General features: G+C 43.5%; 1 pseudogene; it reads left to right on the top strand.

Annotated features, from left to right (window-relative positions):
• The first annotated feature begins 6858 nt into the window (after window positions 1–6858).
• LOC126459129 (5S ribosomal RNA) lies at window positions 6859–6976 on the top strand (annotated as a pseudogene).
• The last annotated feature ends 17515 nt before the right edge of the window (window positions 6977–24491 follow it).

The following is a 24491-nucleotide window of genomic DNA, read 5'->3' as shown; positions in this document are numbered from 1 at the left end:
GACAATAATTACTCTGGTTACCGCAATTTATGATGGCCCCTGGGTATTACAAAGTGCGGGACATGGGTCTTAATAGGGTGTGTGATCACCATGGACGGCCATGCATTTTATGCAACGTGCTCCCATGCTTTGCATAAGGGTATGAAGCAGTTCTTGTGGTAGGGCGTTACACTGCTCTACCAACGTGTTGACAACTGCTCGTTGCATACTGGACTTACCCTCGTGTAGCAAGAGATGGGAACACCTGAGGCACCCATGAACATTGTCGAAGATGGTCGTATCGGTGGTTCAGTTGTTAGTGTTTGGGGAGGCATAATTTGTAAACAGTGAAGGCAGCAAAAGATGAAGTAGTTAAACAGACGAGGGCTACTAGAAATCCATGGCTAACACAAGAGATATTGAATTTAATTGATGAAAGGGGGAAATATAAAACTACTGCAAATGAAACAGGAGAAAGGGAATACAAACGTCTAAAAATGAGATTGACAGGAAGTGCAAAATGGTTAAGCAGGAATGGTTCGAGGACTAATTTAAGGATTTAGAAGCATATATCACTAGCGGAAAGATAGGTACTGCCTACAGGAAAATTAAAGATACCTTTGGAGGAAAGAGAACCACCTGCATGAATATCAAGAACTTAATCCTAAGCAAAGAAGGGAAAGCTGAAAGGTGGAAAGAGTATACAAGGTGGTCCATTGATAGTGACCGGGCCAAATGAATAGGATATTTCATGACAGGTGGATTGCGGATTGGTCGTTGAAGCACCATACTATGGCCCGCACGTTCACCGGATCTGACCCGCCCAAAGATGTTAACAACTATGCATGAGCAGCGCCTATTAGACGGAGGGGGCTCGACGGCCGATCAGTTCCAGTCATTCCACCAGGAAAGAGGTACACGGCTCGTGTTGTCTGTAGTTGAACCATGCCTAGACGGTCAGTGCCGCGGTTCGATCGCGTCCGCATTATTACTTTGTGCCAGGAAGAGCTCTCAACAAGCGGACTGTCCAGGCGTCTCGGAGTGAACCAAAGCGATGTCGTTCGGACAATGAGGAGATACAGAGAGAGAGGAACTGTCGATGACATGCTTCGCTCTGGCCCTCCAAGGGCTACTACTGCAGTGGATGACCGCTACCTACGGTTTATGGCTCGGAGGAACCCTGACAGCAACGCCAGCATTTTAATAATGGTTTTCGTGCTGCCACGGGACGTCGTGTTACGGCTCAAACTGTGCGCAATAGGTTGCATGGTGCGGAATTTCACTCCCGACGTCCATGGCGAGTCCATGTTTGCAACCACGACACCACACAGTGCGGTACAGAGGGGCCCAATAACAAGCCAAATGGATTGGACTCACGTTCGCTTCACCGATGAGTGTCGCATATACCTTCAACCAGACAATCGTCGGAGACGTGTTTGGAGGCAACCCGGCCAGGCTGAACGCCTTAGACACAGCCTGTCCAGCGAGTGCAGCAAGGTGGAAGTTCCTTGCTGTTTTGGAGTGGCATTATGTGGGGTCGACTCCGCTGGTGGTCATGGAAGGCGTCGTAATGGGTGCACGATACGTGAATGCCTTCCTCCGACCGATAGTGCAACCGCGTCGGCAGCAAATTGGCGAGGCATTCGTCTTCGTGGACTACAATTCGCGCCCCCATCGTGCACATCTTGTGAATGAGTTCCTTCACGATAACGACACCACTCGACTAGAGTGGCCAGAATGTTCTCCAGTGGCCGGCCGGACTGGCCGTGCGGTTCTATGCGCTACAATCCGGAGCCGAGCGACCGCTACGGTCGCAGGTTCGAATCCTGCCTTGGAGATGGATGTGTGTGATGTCCTTAGGTTAGTTAGGTTTAATTAGTTCTGAGTTATAGGCGACTGATGACCTCAGAAGTTAAGTCGCATAGTGCTCAAAGCCATTTGAACCATTTTTTTTTGTTCTCCAGTCATGAACCGTATCGAACATGCCTGGGACAGATTGAAAAGGGCTGTTTATGGACGACGTGACCCACCAACCACTCTGAGAGATCTACACCGAATCGCCGTTGAGGAATGGGACAATCTGGTCCAACAGTGCCTTGATGAACTTGTGGATGCCACAACGAATGCAAACATGCATCAATGCAAGAAGACGTGCTACTAGGTATTAGAGGTACCGGTGTGTACGGCAGTCTGGACCACCACCTCTGAAGTTCTCTCTGTGCGGTTTTCATGAACAATAAAAAGGGCAGAAATGATTTTTATGTTGATCTCTATTCATATATACAGGGTGAGTAACCTAACGTTACCGCTGGATATATTTCGTAAACCACATCAATTACTGACGAACCGATTCCACAGACCGAACGTGAGGAGAGGGGCTAATGTAATTTTTTAATACAAACCATACAAAGATGCACGGAAGTATGTTTTTTAACACAAACCTACGTTTTTTTAAATGGAACCACGTTAGTTTTGTTAGCACATCTGAACATATAAACAAAAACGTAATCAGTGCCGTTTGTTGCATTGTAAAATGTTAATTACATCCGGATATATTGTAACCTCCGACGTTCAGTTGCGTGTTGTAACAAACACCGGCCACGGTCGGCGAGCAGCATCTGCAGGGACATGTCTACGATGACGACCGTGTTTACGAGTGTGGCTGTAGTGCACTGTTGTGGTTTGGTCTAGCTGTCGCAGTGTCCGCATGAAGCACTCGCTGCTATTGTTATTCTGCATTCGTCTCCGCACGCAGACCAACTGTAGTACACCGTGTTACCAGACGTCTGTGATAGTTTAGTGTTGTAGGAACTGTGACCATGGTGTATTCGAACTCTAAAAAGGCGGAGATGATATTCATCTATGGCGAGTGTCGACGAAATGCAGCTGAAGGCTGTAGGGTGTATGCAGAACGGTACCCGGACAGAGAGCATCCAACGTGCCGCACATTGCAAAACATCTACCGCCAACTGTATGCAACAGGTATGGTCGTAGCACGCAAACGGGTCCGTAACAGGCCCGTCATAGGAGAAGCGGGTGCAGTTGGTGTGTTAACTGCTGTTGCCGTGAACCCACACATGAGTACACGGGACATTGCGAGAGCCGGTGGACTGAGTCAAAGTAGTGTCATGCGCATACTGCATCGTCACCGCTTTCACCAGTTCCATGTGTCGCTACATCAGCAATCACATGGGGATGACTTTAACCATCGAGTGCAATTCTGTCAATGGGCATTAACGGAAAATGCGTTGCAGTTCTACCTGTTTACCGATGAAGCGGGTTTCACAAACCACGGGGCAGTGAATCTACGGAACATGCATTACAGGCCCGTGGACGATCCTCGCTGGCTCAGACAGGTAGAGCGACAGCGACCGTGGACTGTAAATGTATGGTGCGGAATCATTGGCGTCCACCTCATTGGTCCTCACTTCATTGCAGGGGCCCAAACAGCTGCAACATACATCGCGTTTAGCACACTGGACTCGCATTCGGAAGGACGACGGTTCAATCCCGCGCCGGCCATCCTGATTTAGGTTTTCCGTGATTTCCCTATATCACTTCAGGCAAATGCCGGGATGGTTCCTTTGAAAGGGCACGGCCGATTTCCTTCCGCATCCTTCCCTAACCCGAGCTTGTGCTCCGTCTCTAATGACCTCGTTGTCGATGGGACGTTAAACACTAATCTCCTCCTCCTACATCGCGTTTCTACAGAATGATCTGCCAACGTTGCTCGAAAATGTCCCACTAGAAACGCGTCGACGTATGTGGTATCAGCATGAAGGTGCACCTGCACATTCCGCAATTAACACTAGGCTGACCCTTGACAGGATGTTCGACGGGCGTTTTATAGGACGTGGAGGACGCATAAATTGGCCAGCCCGTTCTCCTGATCTTACACCTCTGGACTTCTTTCTGTGGGGTACGTTAAAGGAGAATGTGTATCGTGACGTGCCTACAACCCCAGAGGATATGAAACAACGTATTGTGGCAGCCTGCGGCGACATTACACCAGATGTACTGCGGCGTGTACGACATTCATTACGCCAGAGATTGCAACTGTGTGCAGCAAATGATGGCAACCACATTGAACATCTATTGGCCTGACATGTCGGGACACACTCTATTCCATTCCGTAATTGAAAACGGAAACCACGTGTGTACGTGTACCTCACCCCTCATGGTAATGTACATGTGCGTCAGTGAAAAAGACCAATAAAAAGGTGTTAGCATGTGGACGTAATGTGCTGTTCCAGTCTGTTCTGTACCTAAGGTCCATCACCGTTCCCTTTGGATCCCTACGTTATTTGGTGCCCTCCGATACAAACGATCGAACAGCGGAGGAGTGGTACTCAAGCGTCAACTTTAGGTTACAATATCTCCGGAAGTAATTAACATTTTACAGTGCAACAAACGGCACTGATTACGTATTTGTTTATATGTTCAGATGTGCTAACAAAACTAACGGGGTTCCATTAAAAAAAACGTAGGTTTGTGTTAAAAACATACTTCCGTGCATTTTTTTATGGTTTGTATTAACCAATTACACTAGCCCCTCTCCTCACTTTCGGTCTGTGGAATCGATTCGTCAGTATTTGATGTGGTTTACGAAATATATCCAGCGGTAATGTTAGGTGACTCACCCTGTGTATACTTTTTAATAACTTTTGCAGTGATGTGAATATATGGTGGCTGTTTTGTGTGTCTGACTTTACCGTAACTTCTCAAGTGGCGATCGGAACACAGCATGACCAGAGGGCCTGCTTGTGCGTGCTGCTTATCGCCATCTTTCGGACTTCCCGAATCATTGGCCATTGGCATGACGATCATTGACTGATGCGTCATTCTGACAGACCGCACATCAAGTTAGCTTTCGTGAAATGATTTCAGAATGAATGGTGACGATGTGAACTGATGGCAGCTACGTGGTAACAAGAGAAAATACGGGTCCTTTCATAAAAACTGCACCACGAGAAGATCGTAGGCCTGTTCGACTGGCTCTAACGAATAGACTTATGACAAAAGCTGAAGTACAGTTAGAGGTTACAGGCAGTGTGTCACGACGAACCATCGGTAACAAATTACTGGAAGCAAGGGAGGTATCTCGAGTTATAGTTCAAAATGGCTCTGAGCGCTATGGGACTTAACATCTGAGGTCATCAGTCCCCTAGAACTTAAAACTACTTAAACCTAACTAGCCTAAGGACATCACACACAACCACGCCCGAGGCAGGATTCGAACCTGCGACCGTAGCGGTCGCCCGGTTCCAGACTGAAGCTCCTAGAACCGCTCGGCCACACCGGCCGGCTATCTCGAGTTATCATTCGTCGTTTACCGCTGACGCAGTACCATAAATACCAGAGTGGCTTAAAGCCAGAGTGAACTGAGACACTGAATCGCACTCTGTGGTTTTCAGCAATGTGTTTCGCTTCTGCTTTTTGGTGGTCAAATCGACGCCTGTGCATAGGCGAAGTGATGAAAGATCACAGGAAGCAAATATTCCAATACATGGAATCATGATGTGGGGAGCTACAACAGGACTGATTTGGTAACAGTTGATTGGGGGGAGTATGCTCTACAATACCTGGGACAAAATGGTAAACCATGTTGCCATACCCTTTATCACCAGGACATCAAATGACACTTTCGAGTAAGTTAAAGCAATACCGTAAGTTATTGCAAGACCCCACATTGCAGTTCAGGCCTGGAGTAATGTACGGTCCTTGGTCCCTAGCTCCCTGATTTTCACTGTTAGGACATTGCTGAGATGCGATGAGAAGATGTATACATTGATGTATACATTCATACCACCTTCAGCCAGCAATCTTCATGAATTGACAGCATATGTTTCAGAGGCTGCAAGAAATTTCTCAAGACGTTTGTGTCATATATGAAGCTTACATGACGATAGACTTCAGTTCCGAATGGGGTGAGAGTTTCATCATTTAATCACCATTATGTGGTTAACATCACCACAAACATTAATAAATGTTGGATCACTGATTCAAGCTGGTACTCTTCCCAGTTCGATCAGTATAGGTGGAATTCTTAAAATGACAGTTTCCCTACGGAGTCACCAGAAGTTCTTAAAGCAACATGTTTTCCACTGAGAGAAAATTAAAGATTATCAGTCAATATTTGTAGAGGTTTTCTTTTTCATTTCAACCATAACCGGTTTCACGCATATATGCTCATTTTCAGATGGCAGCATGTTGTTTGTATCGTATCGCCTGTTGATACACTGAACGAGAAATAATTATTTCCATTTAGGAAAGGCCAGTGTCAGGCGCCAACTCATGTGTATTCTTGTCTCGGTCCCGGAAATCCTCATTTAGTAGAACGATATTTAATGTGACGAAATTCTTGGCCATAAAATGATATAGAGTTACCGGTACTAAATTTGTAAACACTGTGTGCGTCTTTCACATGAGAGCACTTAATACTAATGACAAAGATGGACGTATATCCCTGAATCTAGTTTTGGTCAAAAGAAGAAAGTAAATGTTTGCAAATCAATGAACGCAGGCTTTTAATTTTCTCTCTATAAGTGATCAATAGAATTAGATAAATTCAAAATAATGTATAAAACACGTTCCCTTTCTATATGTTCGTTTAAAAAAAAACCAAAGAGGTGAACTACTTCCATATCTCTAAGCAAAAAAGAACGAGCAATGATTGTTCGGATGAATTCCAGAATGTCTAGTACCATTACATGTTCATTTAGTACTAAGAGAGAATAAAGTGAAGGTTAACAGAATTATCAGGAACACCAGTACGTAAATAAGTGGAATACTAAAGTACTGATGACTTTTTAAGTATGTTTGAAGTTATATGAGGCTGTAGATACTGTGATAATAAATACCACAATCAGCAGTTCGGTTGCCAACGGCCTTGCCGCATTGGTAACACCGGTTCCCGTCAGATCACTGAAGTTAAGCGCTTTCGGGCTAGGCTAGCACTTGGATGGGTGACCATCAGGTCTGCCGAGCGCTGTTGGCAGGCGGGGTGCAAAATTCAAATGGCTCTGAGCACTATGGGACTTAACTTCTGAGGTCATCAGTCCCTTAGAACTTAGAACTACTTAAACCTAACTAACCTAAGGACATCATACACATCCATGCCCGAGGCAGGATTCGAACCTGCGACCGTAGCGGTCGCGCGGTTCCAGACTATAGCGCCTAGAACCGCTCGGCCACCACGGCCGTCAATCGGGGTGCACTCAGCCCTTGTGGGGCAAATTGAGGAACTACTTGATTGAGAAGTAGCGGCTCCGGTCTTGGAAACTGACATATGACCAGGAGTGCGGTGTGCTGGCCACATGCCCCTCCGTATCCGCATCCGGAGACGCCTGTGGGCTGAGGATGACACGGCGGCCAGTCGGTGTCGTTGGGCCTTCCAAGGCCTATTCGGACGGATAGAAGTAGTTCAACTGGTGAAGGACAGGAATGGTAATATAAAGTAATATCTCCTTGTACAACAATATATTTAGTTAACACACCAGACATTTTGCACCAAACATTCAACTTATCATCTGCATTAATTCTCCTACGATTCCTTGTGTACAATGAAAATGGCTTGTCTGTCGTAACCACACATGTTCCATAATCCCTATCGGGTACAACTCCAACTGCAAACGTGCGATAAGAAATGATGTCTCTTTCATTGTAGGCCTCCAATCCTTGAAGAGGTTTATCAGTACCTCTTAAAATGGCAATTATTAACCATGAATTACCACTAACTACTTCTGTTGTAGTACAAGAAAATTCAATCTTGCAACCAACAAAAGTAATAGGTCCTTGTAGTAGCTCCTGTCGACCAGTCTCATTTGGTGTAATTGAAAAAGTGTCCACTGTCTTGTACACTGGCAATCTGCTCCTCCTTCTATACATTCTCCTCCTGTACGGCATGGCGATGTGTAGCGTGCGGCTGCCTCGACGCGAATGAGCCTGCAGCTGCCTCAGTACCGGATGACGCCACTGATAAGAGCTCCGCGCGGCAGTTATCAGCGCCGTTGCGCAACCGGAATTGAGTTTTTCTGCAACACGGTCCTAGTAAAACTAGGGACCGTGTTGCGCGGCAGACTCGTTCTGCGGCTAAGTCCCACTCAAGGTCACCCGCCTTACACAGCGGCATACGGAGAACGCACACAGCCATCATATCAATAAGAGCCGTGAAGCAACAAAAAGTAACCCGCCCACCTCCCCAAGGGTAATAACCCCTGCAACCCGCAGAATGGAAACATATGTCAGCAGCTCACATGACCAATAACAACAACAATCAACGAAAACTCTAAAACAGAGCGCTACAAATGCTAGAAACGTAGGTTTGCCCTTCCTTACTCTAGATTATAAGATAAGTCGTAGGGTCAGTATTGCCTGACGTGTTCCAACATTTCTACGGAATCCAAACTGATCTTCCCCGAGGTCGGCTTCTACTAGTTTTTCCGTTCGTCTGTAAAGAATTCGCGTTAGTATTTTGCAACTGTGAGTTATTAAACTGATAGTTCGGTAATTTTCACATCTGTCAACACCTGCTTTCTTTGGGATTGGAATTATTATATTCTTCTTGAAGTCTGAGGGTATTTCGCCTGTTTCATACATCTTCCTCACCAGATGGTAGAGTTTTGTCAGGACTGGCTCTCCCAAGGCCGTCAGTAGTTCCAATGGAACGTTGTCTACTCCGGGGGCCGTGTTTCGACTCAGGTCTTTCAGTGCGCTGTCAAACTCTTCACGCAGTATCGTATCTCCCATTTCATCTTCATCTACATCCTCTTCCATTTCCATAATATTGTCCTCAAGTACATCGCCCTTGTATAGACCCTCTATATACTCCTTCCACCTTTCTGCTTTCCCTTCTTTGCTTAGAACTGGGTTTCCATCTGAGCTCTTGATGTTCATACAAGTGGTTCTCTTATCTCCAAAGGTCTCTTTAATTTTCCTGTAGGCAGTATCTATCTTACCCCTAGTGAGATAAGCCTCTACATCCTTACATTTGTCCTCTAGCGATCCCAGCTTAGCCATTTTGCACTTCCTGTCGATCTCATTTTTGAGACGTTTGTATTCCTTTTTGCCTGCTTCATTTACTGCATTTTTATATTTTCTCCTTTCATCGATTAAATTCAATATTTCTTCTGTTACCCAATGATTTCTACTAGCCCTCGTCTTTTTACCTACTTGATCCTGTGCTGCCTTCACAATTTCATCCCTCAAAGCTACCCATTCTTCTTCTACTGTATTTCTTTCCCCCATTCTTGTCAATTGTTTCTTATGCTCTCCCTGAAACTCTGTACAACCTCTGGTTCTTTCAGTTTATGTGCAAATAAAGTAACTCCTCACAAAACCTTGAATGTTAAAAGAAATAATTCAAATGACTGAAGAAAGAAGGAAATAAGAAAAAGACCAGGAAAAGAAAGAAATTTGCACTGCCGGAAAAAGTGCAACCTCAGGCATAATTCCATTTTACTGACAAGTGAAGTGACAGGTATTTCATCACTGTAGGAGTACGTGATAAGAAATTCACGCTAAGTGAAAGACACGTCACAGTAAAGGTGTCCAAACAGTCGTATCAGTACACAGTGTACCTCCCTCTGGCTGTAACGGAGCCGGCCGGGGTGGCCGTGCGGTTCTAGGCGCTTCAGTCTGGAACTGCGTGACCGCTACGGTCGCAGGTTCGAATCCTGCCTCGGGCATGGATGTGTTTGATGTCCTTAGGTTAGTTAGGTTTAAGTAGTTCTAAGTTCTAGGGGACTGATGACCACAGATGTTAAGTCCCATAGTGCTCAGAGCCATTTGAACCATCTGGCGGTAACGCAGGGGTGTATTCTTGCATGTAGACGATCGTAAAAGTGCCGAACGACATCCTGCGATATGTTGTCACCAGCACCTCGCACCTTTTATTGCAATTTGTCAGTGATTATTGTAGACTATGGAGAGCCAGTAAGTTCCCGCTTCAGCATGTCCGATATGTTTATTGGTGAGAGATCTGATGGTCCTTCTGACCAGGGCAGTTGTTATACACTATGAGGAGCACGTTGCGTCACGGCGGCCGTATGATTCAAATGGCTCTGAGCACTATGGGACTTAACATCTATGGTCATCAGTCCCCTAGAACTTAGAACTAGTTAAACTTAACTAACCTAAGGACATCACACAACACCCAGTCATCACGAGGCAGAGAAAATCCCTGACCCCGCCGGAAATCGAACCCGGGGTCTACATCTACATCTACATCTACATTGATACTCCGCAAGCCACCCAACGGTGTGTGGCGGAGGGCACTTTACGTGCCACTGTCATTACCTCCCTTTCCTGTTCCAGTCGCGTATGGTTCGCGGGAAGAACGACTGTCTGAAAGCCTCCGTGCGCGCTCTAATCTCTCTGATTTTACATTCGTGATCTCCTCGGGAGGTATAAGTAGGGGAAAGCAATATATTCGATACCTCATCCAGAAACGCACCCTCTCGAAACCTGGCGAGCAAGCTACACCGCGATGCAGAGCGCCTCTCTTGCAGAGTCTGCCACTTGAGTTTATTAAACATCTCCGTAACGCTATCACGGTTACCAAATAACCCGGTGACGAAACGCGCCGCTCTTCTTTGGATCTTCTCTATCTCCTCCGTCAACCCGACCTGGTACGGATCCCACACTGATGAGCAATACTCAAGTATAGGTCGAACGAGTGTTTTGTAAGCCACCTCCTTTGTTGATGGACTACATTTTCTAAGCACTCTCCCAATGAATCTCAACCTGGTACCCGCCTTACCAACAATTAATTTTATATGATCATTCCACTTCAAATCGTTCCGTACGCATACTCCCAGATATTTTACAGAAGTAACTGCTACCAGTGTTTGTTCCGCTATCATATAATCATACAATAAAGGATCCTTCTTTCTATGTATTCGCAATACATTACATTTGTCTATGTTAAGGCTCAGTTGCCACTCCCTGCACCAAGTGCATATCCGCTGCAGATCTTCCTGTATTTCGCTACAATTTTCTAATGCAGCAACTTCTCTGTATACTACAGCATCATCCGCGAAAAGCCGCATGGAACTTCCGACACTATCTACTAAGTCATTTATATATATTGTGAAAAGCAATGGTCCCATAACACTCCTCTGTGGCACGCCAGAGGTTACTTTAACGTCTGTAGACGTCTCTCCATTGATAACAACATGCTGTGTTCTGTTTGCTAAAAACTCTTCAATCCAGCCACACAGCTGGTCTGATATTCCGTAGGCTCTTACTTTGTTTATCAGGCGACAGTGCGGAACTGTATCGAACGCCTTCCGGAAGTCAAGAAAAATAGCATCTACCTGGGAGCCTGTATCTAATATTTTCTGGGTCTCATGAACAAATAAGGCGAGTTGGGTCTCACACGATCGCTGTTTCCGGAATCCATGTTGATTCCTACATAGTAGATTCTGGGTTTCCAGAAATGACATGATACGCGAGCAAAAAACATGTTCTAAAATTCTACAAGAGATCGACGTAAGAGATATAGGTCTATAGTTTTGCGCATCTGCTTGACGACCCTTCTTGAAGACTGGGACTATCTGTGCTCTTTTCCAATCATTTGGAACCCTCCGTTCCTCTAGAGATTTGCGGTACACGGCGTGGGAAGCGAGAACGCTACCGCACGACCACGAGCTGCGGACGGCGGCCGTATGTGGACGTGCATTGTCCTGCTGAGAAAGTACATCACATTCCTGGCAGTAGCACGGGGATAACAACCTCTGCAAGGTAGTGAGCACTGTTTACTTTATCCTGTAGAAACACCAAATGTGACCGCGAATTGTAAATGATGGCGCCCCACAACATGAAGCAGGGTTGGGACCTAAGTGTCATGAGCGGACGCACTCCAGAGAAGGCCGCTCACCGGGTCTACGCCATACATTGGTACGTGACTCACATACAGACTGAACCTACTGTCACCAATAAAGACAACAGAGAACCATCCCACTCAGCTCGGTCGGTTGGCCGTGCGGTCAAACGCACGGCTTTCCGGAGTGGGGAGGAGCACCTGGTCCCCGGCACGAATCCGTCCGGCGGACTTGTGTCGAAGTCCAGTGAGCCGACCATGGTTTTTAGGCGGTTTTCCATCTGCCTCGGCGAATGCGGGCTGGTTCCCCTTATTCCGCTTCAGCTGCACTATGTCGGCGATTGCTGCGCAAACAAGGTTTCGAGTGGCTAACAGAAGTGGTAAAGGCTGCCAGTCTTGCTTGCATTATGAAAGTAGAGCTGACAATTTGCAGCGTAGTCGACAGACCGATTGCGGACCTCTCCTACAGAGCCGAGTGGAGGGTCTGAATCAGAGGCTCAGACGGTTCTGCGACCGTGTAGGCCGCAGATTCCTCGACTTGCGCCAAAAGGTGGTTGGGTTACGGGTTCCGCTGAATAAGTCAGGTGTCCACTACACGCAGGAGGCGGCTACACAGTAGCAGGGGCTGTGTGGCGTGGACTGGCCAGATTTTTAGGTTAGCGGGTCTCGGGAAAACGCAAGAAGGGCTTCAGTCACAAAGGATGCAGACCGAACACAGGAGGAATGTAGATGCAGGAACCACAGGTGTAAGAGTTGTAAATTGTCGTAGCTGTGTTGGGAAAGTGCCAGAGCCCCAAGCGCTAACTGAAAGCACTGATGCTCAAATCGTTGTAGGCACTGAAAGCTGACTAAAACCTTTTCTAACGGTCTTCCGAAAGGATAGGCTAAACACGGTTGGCGGTGGCGTGTTTGCTGCTGTTAGGAGTAGTCTATCTTGTCGCAAAATTGAAGTAGATACTTCCTGTGAGTTAGTATGGGCAGAGGTCATTGTTGGCAAAAGGAATAAAATAATAATAGGATCCTTTTACCGACCTCCCAATTCAAACGATACAGTTTCTGAAAGGTTCAAAGAAAACTTGAGTTTGCTTTCAAACAGGTATAGTTGGTGGTACCTTTAATTCACTCTCGATATGTTGGCGAAAATACATGTTTAATTCCGGAGGTACGCATAAAACATCATCCGAAATTGTGCTAAACGCATTCTCTGAAAATTATTTCGAACAGTTATTTCATGAGCCCACGCGAATAGTAAACGGTTGTGAAAACACATTTGACCTCTTAGCAACAAATAATCCTGAGTTAGTAACGAACATCTAAACCGAGACAGGGATTAGTGAACACAGGGTTATCGTAGCGAGACTGAATATTGTAACCCGCAGATCCTCCAAAAATAAACATAAACATACCTACTCAAAAAAGCAGATAAAATTTCACGTGACGCCTTCCTGAGAGACAATCTCCACTCCTTCCAAATCAGTAGTAACACTGTAGACCAGATGTGGCTTAAATTCAAAGAAATAATGTTGGCAGCAATTGAGAGATTTGTACCAAATAAATTAACAAACGACGGAGCTGATCCTCCTTGCCACACAAAACGGGTCAGAACACTGTTGCAAAAACAACGAAACAAACACGCCAAATTTAAACAGACGCAAAATCCCCAAGATTGACGATCTTTTACAGAAGCTCGAAATTTAGCGCCGACTTCAATGCGAGATGCTTATAACAGTTTCGCAACGAAACCTTGTGTCGAAACCTGGCAGAAAATCCAAAGAGATTCTGGTCGTATGTGAAGTATGTTAGCGGCAAGAAATAATCAATGCCTTCTCTGCGCGATAGCAATGGAGATACTGTCAAAGACAGTGCTTCCAAAGCAGAGTTACTAAACACAGCCTTCCGAAATGCCTTCACAAAAGAAGACGAAGTGCATAAATATTCCAAAATTCAATCAAGAACAACTGCCAACATGAGTAACGTAGAAGTAAATATCTTCGAAGTAGTGAAGCAACTTAAATCAGTTTATAAAAGCAAGTGTTCTGGTCCAGACTGTATACCAATTAGGTTCCTTTCAGAGTATGCTGATCAATTAGCTCCATACGTAACAACTATATACAACCATTCGTTCCTCGAAAGATCCGTTCCCAAAGACTGGAGAGGTGAACAAGTCACACCAGTATTCAAGAAAGGTAGCAGGAGTAATCCACTTAATTACAGTCCCACATCATTTACGTCGATCTGAAGCAGTATTTTGGAACATATATTGCGTTCGAACATTATGAATTATCTCTAAGAAAAGAGTCTATTGATACACAGTCAACATGGGTTTAGAAAACATCGTTCTTATGAAACACAACTAGTTCTTTATTCGCATGAAGTGTTGAGTGCTATTGACAAGCGATTTCAGATCTATTCCGTATTTCTGGATTTTCGGAAGGCTTTTGACACTGTACCACACATGCAACTTGTAGTGAAATTGCGTGCTTATGGAATATCGTCTCAGTTATGTGACTGGAATTGTGATTTCCTGTCAGAGAGGTCACAGTTCGTAGTAATTGACGGAAAGTCATCGAGTGAACTAGAAGTGATTTCTAGCGTTCCCCAGGTAGTGGTACAGGCCATTTCATATTCCTTATCTACATAAACGATTTGGGAGACAATCTGAACAGCGGTCTTAGGTTGTCTGCAGATGACATTGTCGTTTATCGACTAGTAAAGTCATCAGAGGATCAAAACAAATTGCAAAACGTTTTAGAAAAGATATCTGAATGGTGTGAAAATTGGCAGTTGATCGTAAATAACGAAAAGTGTGGGGTCATCCACATGAGTGCTAAAAGGAATTCGTTAAACTTAGGTTACACGATAAATCAGTCAAATCTACATGCCTAAATTCAACTAAATACCTAGGAACTACAATTAAGAACAACTTAAACTGGAAGGAACATACAGAAAACGTTGTGGGGAAGGCTAACCAGAGACTGCTTTATACTGGCAGGACACTTAGAAAATGTAACAGGTCTACTAAGGAGACTGCCTACGCTACGCTTGTCCGTGCTCTTCTAGAATACTGCGGCGTGGTGTGGGATCCTTACTAGATAGGACTGACAGAGTACATCGAAAAAGTTCAAAGAAGAGCAGCACGTTTTGTATTATCGTGAAATATGGGAGAGAGTGCCACTGGAATGATACAAGGTGTGGTGTGGACATCATTAAAACAAAGGCGTTTTTGATTGCGGTGGAACCTTCTCACGAAATTCCAATCACCAACTTTCTCCTCCGAATGCGAAAATATTTTTTTGACACCGACCTACATAGGAAGAAACGATCACCACGATAAAATAAGGGAAATCAGAGCTCATACGGAAAGATATAGGTGTTCGTTCTTTCCGCGCTATACGAGATTGGAATAATAGAGAATTGTGAAGGCCAGACACTTAAAAGTGATTTGCAGAGTACCCATGAAGATGTAGATATATCTCTACATCAGATTCCAGAGTCCTCGCTCTCCTCCGCCGTCCTATATTGGTGGTTTTGAGTGCAAGCATGCCTTTTTTTGTCGAGCGATTGTCCAGAGCCTTGACGGTCCTAGCTGCTGGTAGCCTTGCAAGGGGGAAATATTCAGCACAGCACCTTCTCGCACCCACAGCATAGCATCACACTGCTCCGTCAGAAATGCCAGTGTCTGCTAGCCCGCTGTGTGTGTAAGCGCCGGCCGTTGTGGTCGAACGGTTCTAGGCGCTTCAGTCTGGAACCACGCGACTGCTACGGTCGCAGGTTCGAACTCTGCCTCGGGCATGGATGCGTGTGATGTCCTTAGATTAATTAGGTTTAAGTAGTCCTAAGTCTAGGGAACTGATGACCTCAGCTTTTTTTTTTTCTTTTTTTTTGTGAGTACGCGTTCATGGTGACTCTGGCTTGTTACAGCACACTGCACAAGTGCAATGGAGCGAAACGGCCTGAGCCTAACACAGCAGCAGATTACCCGCAGAGAACTCCAATACTTGGACACACCCAGACAGGTTTGTTTACCGGACGATCTTTTACCATCTCCACTCTGACTGCTGACGGTTGACGTTTTTTGGCCATAGGTCTCAACGACGTGCTTGTGTTTTCCTTGATATAACGTCCCCTAACCTAATTATAACAAGATTGTTTCTCTCTGTTCTTCAGTACAGTCAAAATAATTTTAGGTGAAATTGAAAGCAAAGTGCCAACAATACGAGTGCAAAAGAAATTTCACCGTTAAAAGCGATCGAGAGTGGATAGGTTTCAAAGAACTCATTGAGGGGAAGAGTTAAGGGGACGGCTGTTTGGTCTGAAATTCTAACTAGACACTATCAAAACATAACCAAGAGGCGGTTGAATTCATGTTTCGTATTAGTGAATCATTAACATTCAAAACGTATGGTAGATATTCATGTATCATTAAAGAAATTGGGAAGTTTCCCCCTTGTATGAAGGACCTCCCGTATTAAACGAAATTCCATATTCTCTCTGCCTTTTGTTGACAGTCCCTGTTATAGAAATAGTTAATGGACTGTACTATGTTGATGTAAAACCATGTGTAAACCAAACTAGACTCGAACAAAACCAACAAAACAATTAAAGCTGCCGCTAGCCAGTAATCAAACTTTTTGTATCTTTGTAAACCTTCTGCTGGCTAAGAGTGTAACTAGGTAATAATATTTTTCTTTGATAATGGTTTAATAAGCTCTGTGTTTTAACGACTCAAACCAACAACGCAATTAAAGCTGCTAGCTAGTAATCAAACTGTTTGTGTCTTTGTAAGCCTTTTACTGGCCAAGAGTATAACTAGATAATAATATTTTTCTTTCATGGTTTAATAAGCTATGTATTTTACTAACTCACGTATTAAAACATGAAGTTGATGAAAAGAAACCATCTATGAATATAATAGTCTTTCGGAGGTGGCAGACTCCTGGGTAAGCATACACATCGTACTCTTCAAAAGATGAATAAGATACGAACCTTCCACTGATCTGGGAGTGCACTGCATTGGCACCTAACACGCAGAGTACCGAGAATCGGAATAACTTATTTGAGCTGCGGTAGGAAAGATGCACGATATCCCTTCTATGGGGTACCGATATGTTTACAGCTAGTAATTTACGAACACTCCTCGAAAGCAATAGTTTCTGCTGAGCTACCGATCTTTGCATTACGGAGCTAATGCTTCTAGTACAACCAGGCGTTATAAACTTACCCATTTAAATTAAGCATTGTCTGCAATGACAGTAAAATGTTTTATACATTATGACATGAAGCGTATACTAAACCTCATAGTTCTGAGTGCTTTTCCCAGCAGCTCCAATGGTACAATATCACCATAAAGGAGACACTACAGATCTATAAATTTGTAACGCACTGCTCATTTCGAACAGGGAATCCACTTTCGTACACAACTCCACTTACCTAAATATTACGAATTCGAGAAATTATTTTTCATTCAGCAAAACAACGGCGTGGCTAACATTCCCTAAAACATGGCCACGTTAGCCAAAACGCCCAGGGTCCAAAATAATTTCATGAGCATCCTTTTTGATCGTTTGGTTGAAGGTTTCATATAATGCAAAGTTTAACATTCCGATCCAGTAATCGCTCTGTTTTAGCAACGTTTTATATCTATATATGAATATTAACCATTGTACAGTCACATTAATCCCTGAGCTAAAATTTGGAACTAGCATAATTGCACTTATTTGGCTATCTGTACTAAAGCCTTACTCTGATGCTTTCAGAAAAAGGCATCTACATACAGAGTGACTCACGAAGATATGCAAATATTTTAATATGTTATTGTACAAGTAAAAATAAAGAAAAAAGTTCGCATAAACATAGGTTCGCAAATGTTTAGTTACGGAGGTACGGCTAATAAATGATTTTGCCTGAAATTTGGCAACTTCGCTAATGACACGCCATCGCGAAACTGTACGAGGTTAAAGTAAAGCACAATTTCCATTTATGTTGTTGTTATTGGTCTGATGAATCTAACAAAACATCTCTCAGATGTGTGTCTGCTGTAGTTTTCCAGAACATCCATAGAAGCAAAGATTAATACACAAGTAAATTTCTTTACTTTCCATTAAAAATGTAGAAACGTTTAGGTCATTGTTGGCAAACGTCAGTGAATTGTTTCAGTCGTTTCCTAACCTTGAAACGAGTTAGTTTTCTGTATTGTTCAGTGAAAAAACGTAATGACAACAGTGTATTTAAATGAAACCACATCGTATCTGTTGTAGTTTGTAGATTATTTATGAAATAGAGGTGCCTTTCAACTGAGGAATACGTCGATATGGTGTTTATTTATGGCAAATGTGATGGTAATACTACGGCTGCAGTTAACGTTTTCGCGTACATTGTTCAACTCGGAGGAGTCCGAATACACGAACCATTATGGAATATTTCGAATGCTACGGGAGACAGGTTCTCTACCTAGCGTTCATAAGCAGCACGAGCGCTCGCTACGTTAAGATGATGATGAGGATATTATGGGTGCCGTTCAACGTAGCCCGGGTACCAGCACACGCCGTATCTTTCAACGATTAGGCATTTCACAATCTAAGGTACGGCGTACACTGAAGTACAATAATCTATATCGTTACCATAAACAAAAAGTGCATCATTTACATACGGGAGATCCTGCCCTTCGCTTGGAGTTGTGCAACTGGTTAAATACTAATCGGCAGTTACACAAATACATTTTATTTACTGATGAGGCAAAGTTCATTCGAGATGGTATAAACAATTTACATAACGACCACGTAGGGTCTGAAGCAAACCCACATGCAACAGTGCAATGCAATTTGCAGCAGCGATTTAGCATTTATGTGTGGTGTGGTGTAATCAACACACACTTTATTGGACCATTCATTTTCCCAGGATGTCTAACTGGCGAGACGAACTTACAATTGCTTCATGAAGAAATGGCCCGCTTGCTCGAAGATGTTCTACTTGCTACGCGATTCCAAATGTAATTTAAACATGAGGGCGCTCCTCCACATTTCACCAACGCCGTTACTACACATTTAAATGAACATTTTCCCCAGAAATAGATCGGTCGTGGTGCTACACGTCAGTGGCCTTCCAGATCGCCCAATTTAACACCAGTGGATTTTTGTGTATGGAGGTGGATGAAATACATAGTTTGTGAGGACAAAATCAATAATCGTCAGGCATTACTTGCTCGCATTATAAATGAAATAGACGAAATTAAGAACAACCCTGTGAAACTGAAATGGAAAAATGGAAATTTGTGGCAAGGTCTTATGGGACAAAACCGCTGAAGTCATTGGTCCCTAAGCCTACTCCATCTGACTTACGCTGTGGACAACACATATACCCATGTCCGAGGGAGGACTCGAACCTCCTACGGGGACAGCCGCACGGACCGTGTCAAGACGGCCTTAGACCAAGCGGCTCCCCCGTGCGGCTGTGAAACTGAAACAAGCAACAAAATCTGTTTATACTCGTGCAGCTAAACGCATTGAACTCTATGGAGACAGTTTTGAACGTTTATTGTGAATGTATTGTCAAATTGTATGTACACTGTACAACTTCCTTAACACTGAGCTTTGTTTCTTCCGGTTTAACATTAATTCACGTGTGCTATGGTATTAATAAAGGCAGATTATCTGACACATTCATACTGTTTCAGTTAAAGTTATTATCATCATTTTTACAAAATTAAATTTTCTACAACTTCTGTTAAAACTTCGTGCAATTGTCTGAAATTTAAAAAACAAATTGAACCAAGTAGTTAATAAATTAAAAATTTTACGAAATTATTTCTTTGCTTCTCTGGATGTTCTGGAAAATTTCTGCAGATACATGTCTGTTTTATTAGATTCACCAGATCAATAACAACAAAATAAATGGAAATTGTGCTATACTTTAATCTCATACAGTTTTGCGATGGCTTCATATTAGCGAAGTTGCTAAATTTCAGGCAAAATCTTTTATTAGCCGTAACTCCATAACTAAACATCTGCGGACTTATATTTGTATGATTTTTTCTTTATTTTTACTTCTAGAATAAAATATTAAAATATTTGCATATCTTCGTGAGTCACCCTGTATTTTCGGAAATATGTATTATGCTTGCATACTGTTGAATCGACACATATTTAACCTCATTTGGAAGGGTAAGAAACTGAAATAATCTCCTGAAGTATTTAAAAGAATATGACCACTAAATATGATGATGCTTCACAAAATTTTTGGCTAGTACGTTGTAATGCGTACATAATATGTGTATGTGCGTTATATATTATTGCTCAGTAGGCAACGAATACAGCTGATTTAAATCCAAGAACTTGGAAGTTGTGGCAGGATCTTAGCAGTCACTACGTAAAACAAAAATAAAAATACTATAATAATGCAGTATATTAGTTAGCAAAAATGTGTGGTAAATACTGTAATGAATTATTATTTGAAATTTAGCCAGGAGCCTTATAGTGAATGAATATGCACTACTATTGCTAGAGATTATTGTCTGAGATTTCGCTGGGACAGGCATAAATTTAAAGAGCGATAATTTACAGAATCTAATTTGAGTTCATCTGAATGTGCAGTTGCGACAATTAAAAAATGGAGTAATGGGCTTAACACCGGTAGGACTAGGTCGGGGAAGGAGATATGTATTGTGACAAGGTTTGGTAACATTCATATAGGGGTAGGCGACTACAGGATGGAATATTTGACTTTCCAAAAAGTTGATGGCATAAATATTCTAATCTGTACTTGCCAGGATTTCACAGGTTGCATGAAGACTGTAAAAAAATATTAAAGTAATAAATGTTATTCTGCAGACATACATATACGCACAGGGTCCTGTGACAGAGCTGCAAGAAGCTGCTCGTACCTTCAGCGATACTGCAGAAAGACTTGGCAGGCATATAGTCATTGTATATGATTGCTGGCAGCAATGGTCACGAAAATGTACGGTCACAAGAAGACCGTTCTCTGGAAGGCAAGTCGTACTACCGAGAGGGAAGACCCCTGTACTCGGCGGATGGATATGGAGAAACATACTGCATCTGCAGCAGTAATTTGAGCAGCAGTTTGCTCCACAATGACACTACGTACTGTTACAGTCGATTACTTCAAGGATAGCTCTGAACCAGACGCCTTGTAGCGTGCACTCCAATGACCCCAAATCACACCCATTTGCGACTTCAATGGTGTCAAGAAAGAGCTCGTTGGAGTATTGATCGACAAAGCGCAACTGGCATGGAACTCTATCCCACAAACTGATATCCGACTCCTGTACAACACGATGCATGCACGTTTGCATGCTTGCATTCCACGTTCTGGCGGCTCCACTGGTTACTAATGTAGCAGCATTTCACATTGACAGTGCCCTATCTCGTGCTTACTTTAATCTGTGATCTTGTACTGTTAATCACTTAAATACGTTACCCATACAGACGTAACTGCGAAATTGCATTACTCTACATTAACTGTTTTTTGGTATTGCGATTTCTTTTTCCGTCAATATATATATGCATCATTAAACCAATTAGAAATACTGTCCAAGTCATCTTGTGTTCTCTTACAGTCATTCACAGACCACACGCTCCCGCACAGTGCAGTGCTATCAACAAAGACTCGCAGAACGATGCTCACTGTATCAATTAGATCATTTATTTACGATCTGTATGCAGAGAACAGGAAAAGCTCTATCGCACTTCACTGGGGTGCTCCTCGTGATAGCTTTGTGTTCGACGAACACACGCTGTCCAGGACAACGTACTGGGTTTTGTTATATAACAAATTACAAGACACTCTTTTATCTGAGAACTTATTCCACACTCTCGCAACTTCGTTGACAGTTTGTAGTTTGGCACCGTGCCAAACGCTTTCCGAAAATCTAGTAATTTGGAATCAGCCTGTTGCCCTTCATCCATCGTTCGCAGGATATCGTGTGAGAAAAGGGGAAGTTGAGTTTCACAAGAGTAATGCTTTCTAAATGAGTGTTGATTTGTGGATAAAAACTTTTCTGCCGTTAGAAAATTTGTTGTATTCGAGCATAGGATATGTCAAAGGATTTTACAGCAAACCGATGTCAAGGATACTGGTCTGTAATTTTACAGTACCGTTTCTTTACATTTCTTATATACATCTGTACTTTTTTCCAGTTGCGTCGGACATTGCTCTGGGACACACTTCCTCTAAGCGTGAAATTCAAGATAAATGTAGGCTTAATACGGGACCAATGTGTGGTGTCACCGCCAGACACCACACTTGCTAGGTGGTAGCCTTTTAAATCGGCCGCGGTCCGCTAGTATTCGACGGACCCGCGTGTCGCCACTGTCAGTAATTGCAGACCGAGCGCCGCCACACGGCAGGTCTAGAGAGACGTACTGGCACTCGCCCCAGTTGTACAGCCGACGTTGCTAGGAAAGGCTCACTGAGAATTACGCTCTCATTTGCCGAGACGATAGTTAGCATAGCCTTCAGCTAAGTCAATTGCTACGACCTAGCAAGGCGCCATTTATCCTTTGCTATGTATCTAATGAAGCATGTACAGTAACAAGACCAATGTTCACCAATTGTGGATTAAAGTTAAGTATTCCAGCAGCTACGTACTTTTCTTTATAGCATTCATTACGTACCCTGTTTCAGACCTCACACCAGCCTGCGTGAGTTTAAGCGCGTGCCTTTCGGTTACCCGTCACTGTGGATTGGCTGTCTTGCCAGTCCACAACGCAATGTAAAGGAGTACTCGCTGGAAAACCGCGTTGTGATTCCATGTGAACTTGGCGGCTTACTTGTTTTCAACCCTTTCAGCTGATTTTCAACACTACGGATGCTTATTTCTATGTACTCCGGACGAAAATTTGTGGGGTGGTCGAATGATGGTATGTCTGAATGATCCATCTGCGTGAATGATTTTTTAAATGGGAGAGTTATAACTTCAGCTTTCTTTTTGGTATCACCTGTTATAAAACGAGACTGGTTTATGAGTGACTAAATAGAAACCCTCGACCTACTTATGATTTTACGTAACACGAGAATTTTTTAGGATTCTTAGCCAGGTTTATGGCTAATGTATGACGGAAGAAATTGTTGTATGCAATTTATACACGCGCGAACTTTAAGTAACTTTTGCCTTTCGACATTTCTACGTTTTCCTTGAAGCGACAGTGCAACAATTTCTTTTTTCTGAGCACTTCCCGAATTTTGATATGGAGCCAAGTTGGGTCTTTCCTGTCTTAATTGGCACATACCTCTCCTGATTACAATCAGTTTAAACTTTGCCCATAATTCTTCTACGTAAATCGTATATGAACTTAATGATGCTCATTCATTGTCTAAGTAGGATACAAACAACAGCTTATTTGCTCGTTTCAATACAGACACTCTCCTATCCTTCATGATGGGTTTATTAACTTTAGCAGTCATCGTGGCTACTTTGACATCGTGATCGCTAATCCCTGTCTCTATACTGACAGTATCGATAGTTTGTAGCTGAAAGGTCTAAAATATTTCCATTGGGTGTGGGTCGTCGAATTAGGTGTTGAAGACACTTTTCAGACAAAGTGATCAGAACTTCTTCGCGAGACTTGCAACGAGTCCATAGATACAGCAGTCTATAGCCGGTAGGTTAGTCACCAAAACTAATATTACTGGATGAAAAGAGTACTTCTGCGCGTTTGAGTGAAGATTTTATTTAACTGATTCCACAACTGTTAAATCGGAATACGTTGGATGGTAAAAACATACGATGATGAAATAGAGGGCAACTTTTGTAATTATACGCATCCAGATAACTTCGCAATTAGACTCAATCTCGACCTCGCCAAACGTAATATTTTTGTCGATTGGAATGAACACTCCACCTCCCTCGATGTTGACCCTATCTTTTCGATATATGTTCCACGCCTTGTTAATTATTTCGCAGCTTTCTACTTCGGGGTTCATCCATTCGTTCACTGGACGTGACAGCTTTCCAGGAGGGGGATAAATTTAAGGACCTCATTACTAATGCTTCGTCAATTTTTTTGTTAAGACTTTTATATTTTGAAGTCCTCTACCTTTTACACTATCGGATTTTTCTCACTGTGTATCGAGTGAAGAACGTTCATCAGAAGACCTCAGACTATCGCCTAGCCTTCAAGAGACCCATGTCCACTCCACATCTACACTGTCACCCGAGTAAACGATTCCTCTGTGTAATGCGCCCCTGACCCATCTAGGGAAATTCTACAACCGTCCATCCCATAACGTAGACCTAGAAACATGCCGCTAACACTGTCACGGAGCCTCTGGTTGAGACCCTCCATTCGGCTCCAGAGGAAAGGAGCTCGATCGGCTGTGGGTACGATACTGTAGCAGCGCAAGTAGATGCTGGAGTCCCACACGGAAATCTGGACGCACCCCAACACCCGTATTCTCAGCACTTATTCCAGCTGCTCCGTTATCACGACCTGGGCATTAAGCCCATAATCGAAGTTTCGGGACATTTCGATTGAGCTGGGTTGGCCACGTACGTGATTTAAAATGCCAGCCGGCCGGTGTGGCTGAGCGGTTCTAAGCACTACAGTCTGGAACCGCGCGACCACTACGGTCGCAGGTTCGAATCCTGCCACGGGCATGGATGTGTGTGATGTCCTTAAGTTAGTTAGGTTTAAGTAGTTCTAAGTTTTAGGGGACTGATGACCACAGAAATTAA

Source organism: Schistocerca serialis, chromosome 2 (genome assembly GCF_023864345.2).
Source record: "Schistocerca serialis cubense isolate TAMUIC-IGC-003099 chromosome 2, iqSchSeri2.2, whole genome shotgun sequence".
NCBI classification, from domain to species: Eukaryota; Metazoa; Arthropoda; class Insecta; order Orthoptera; family Acrididae; genus Schistocerca; species Schistocerca serialis.
This window is presented reverse-complemented; position numbering and strand designations above follow the sequence as displayed.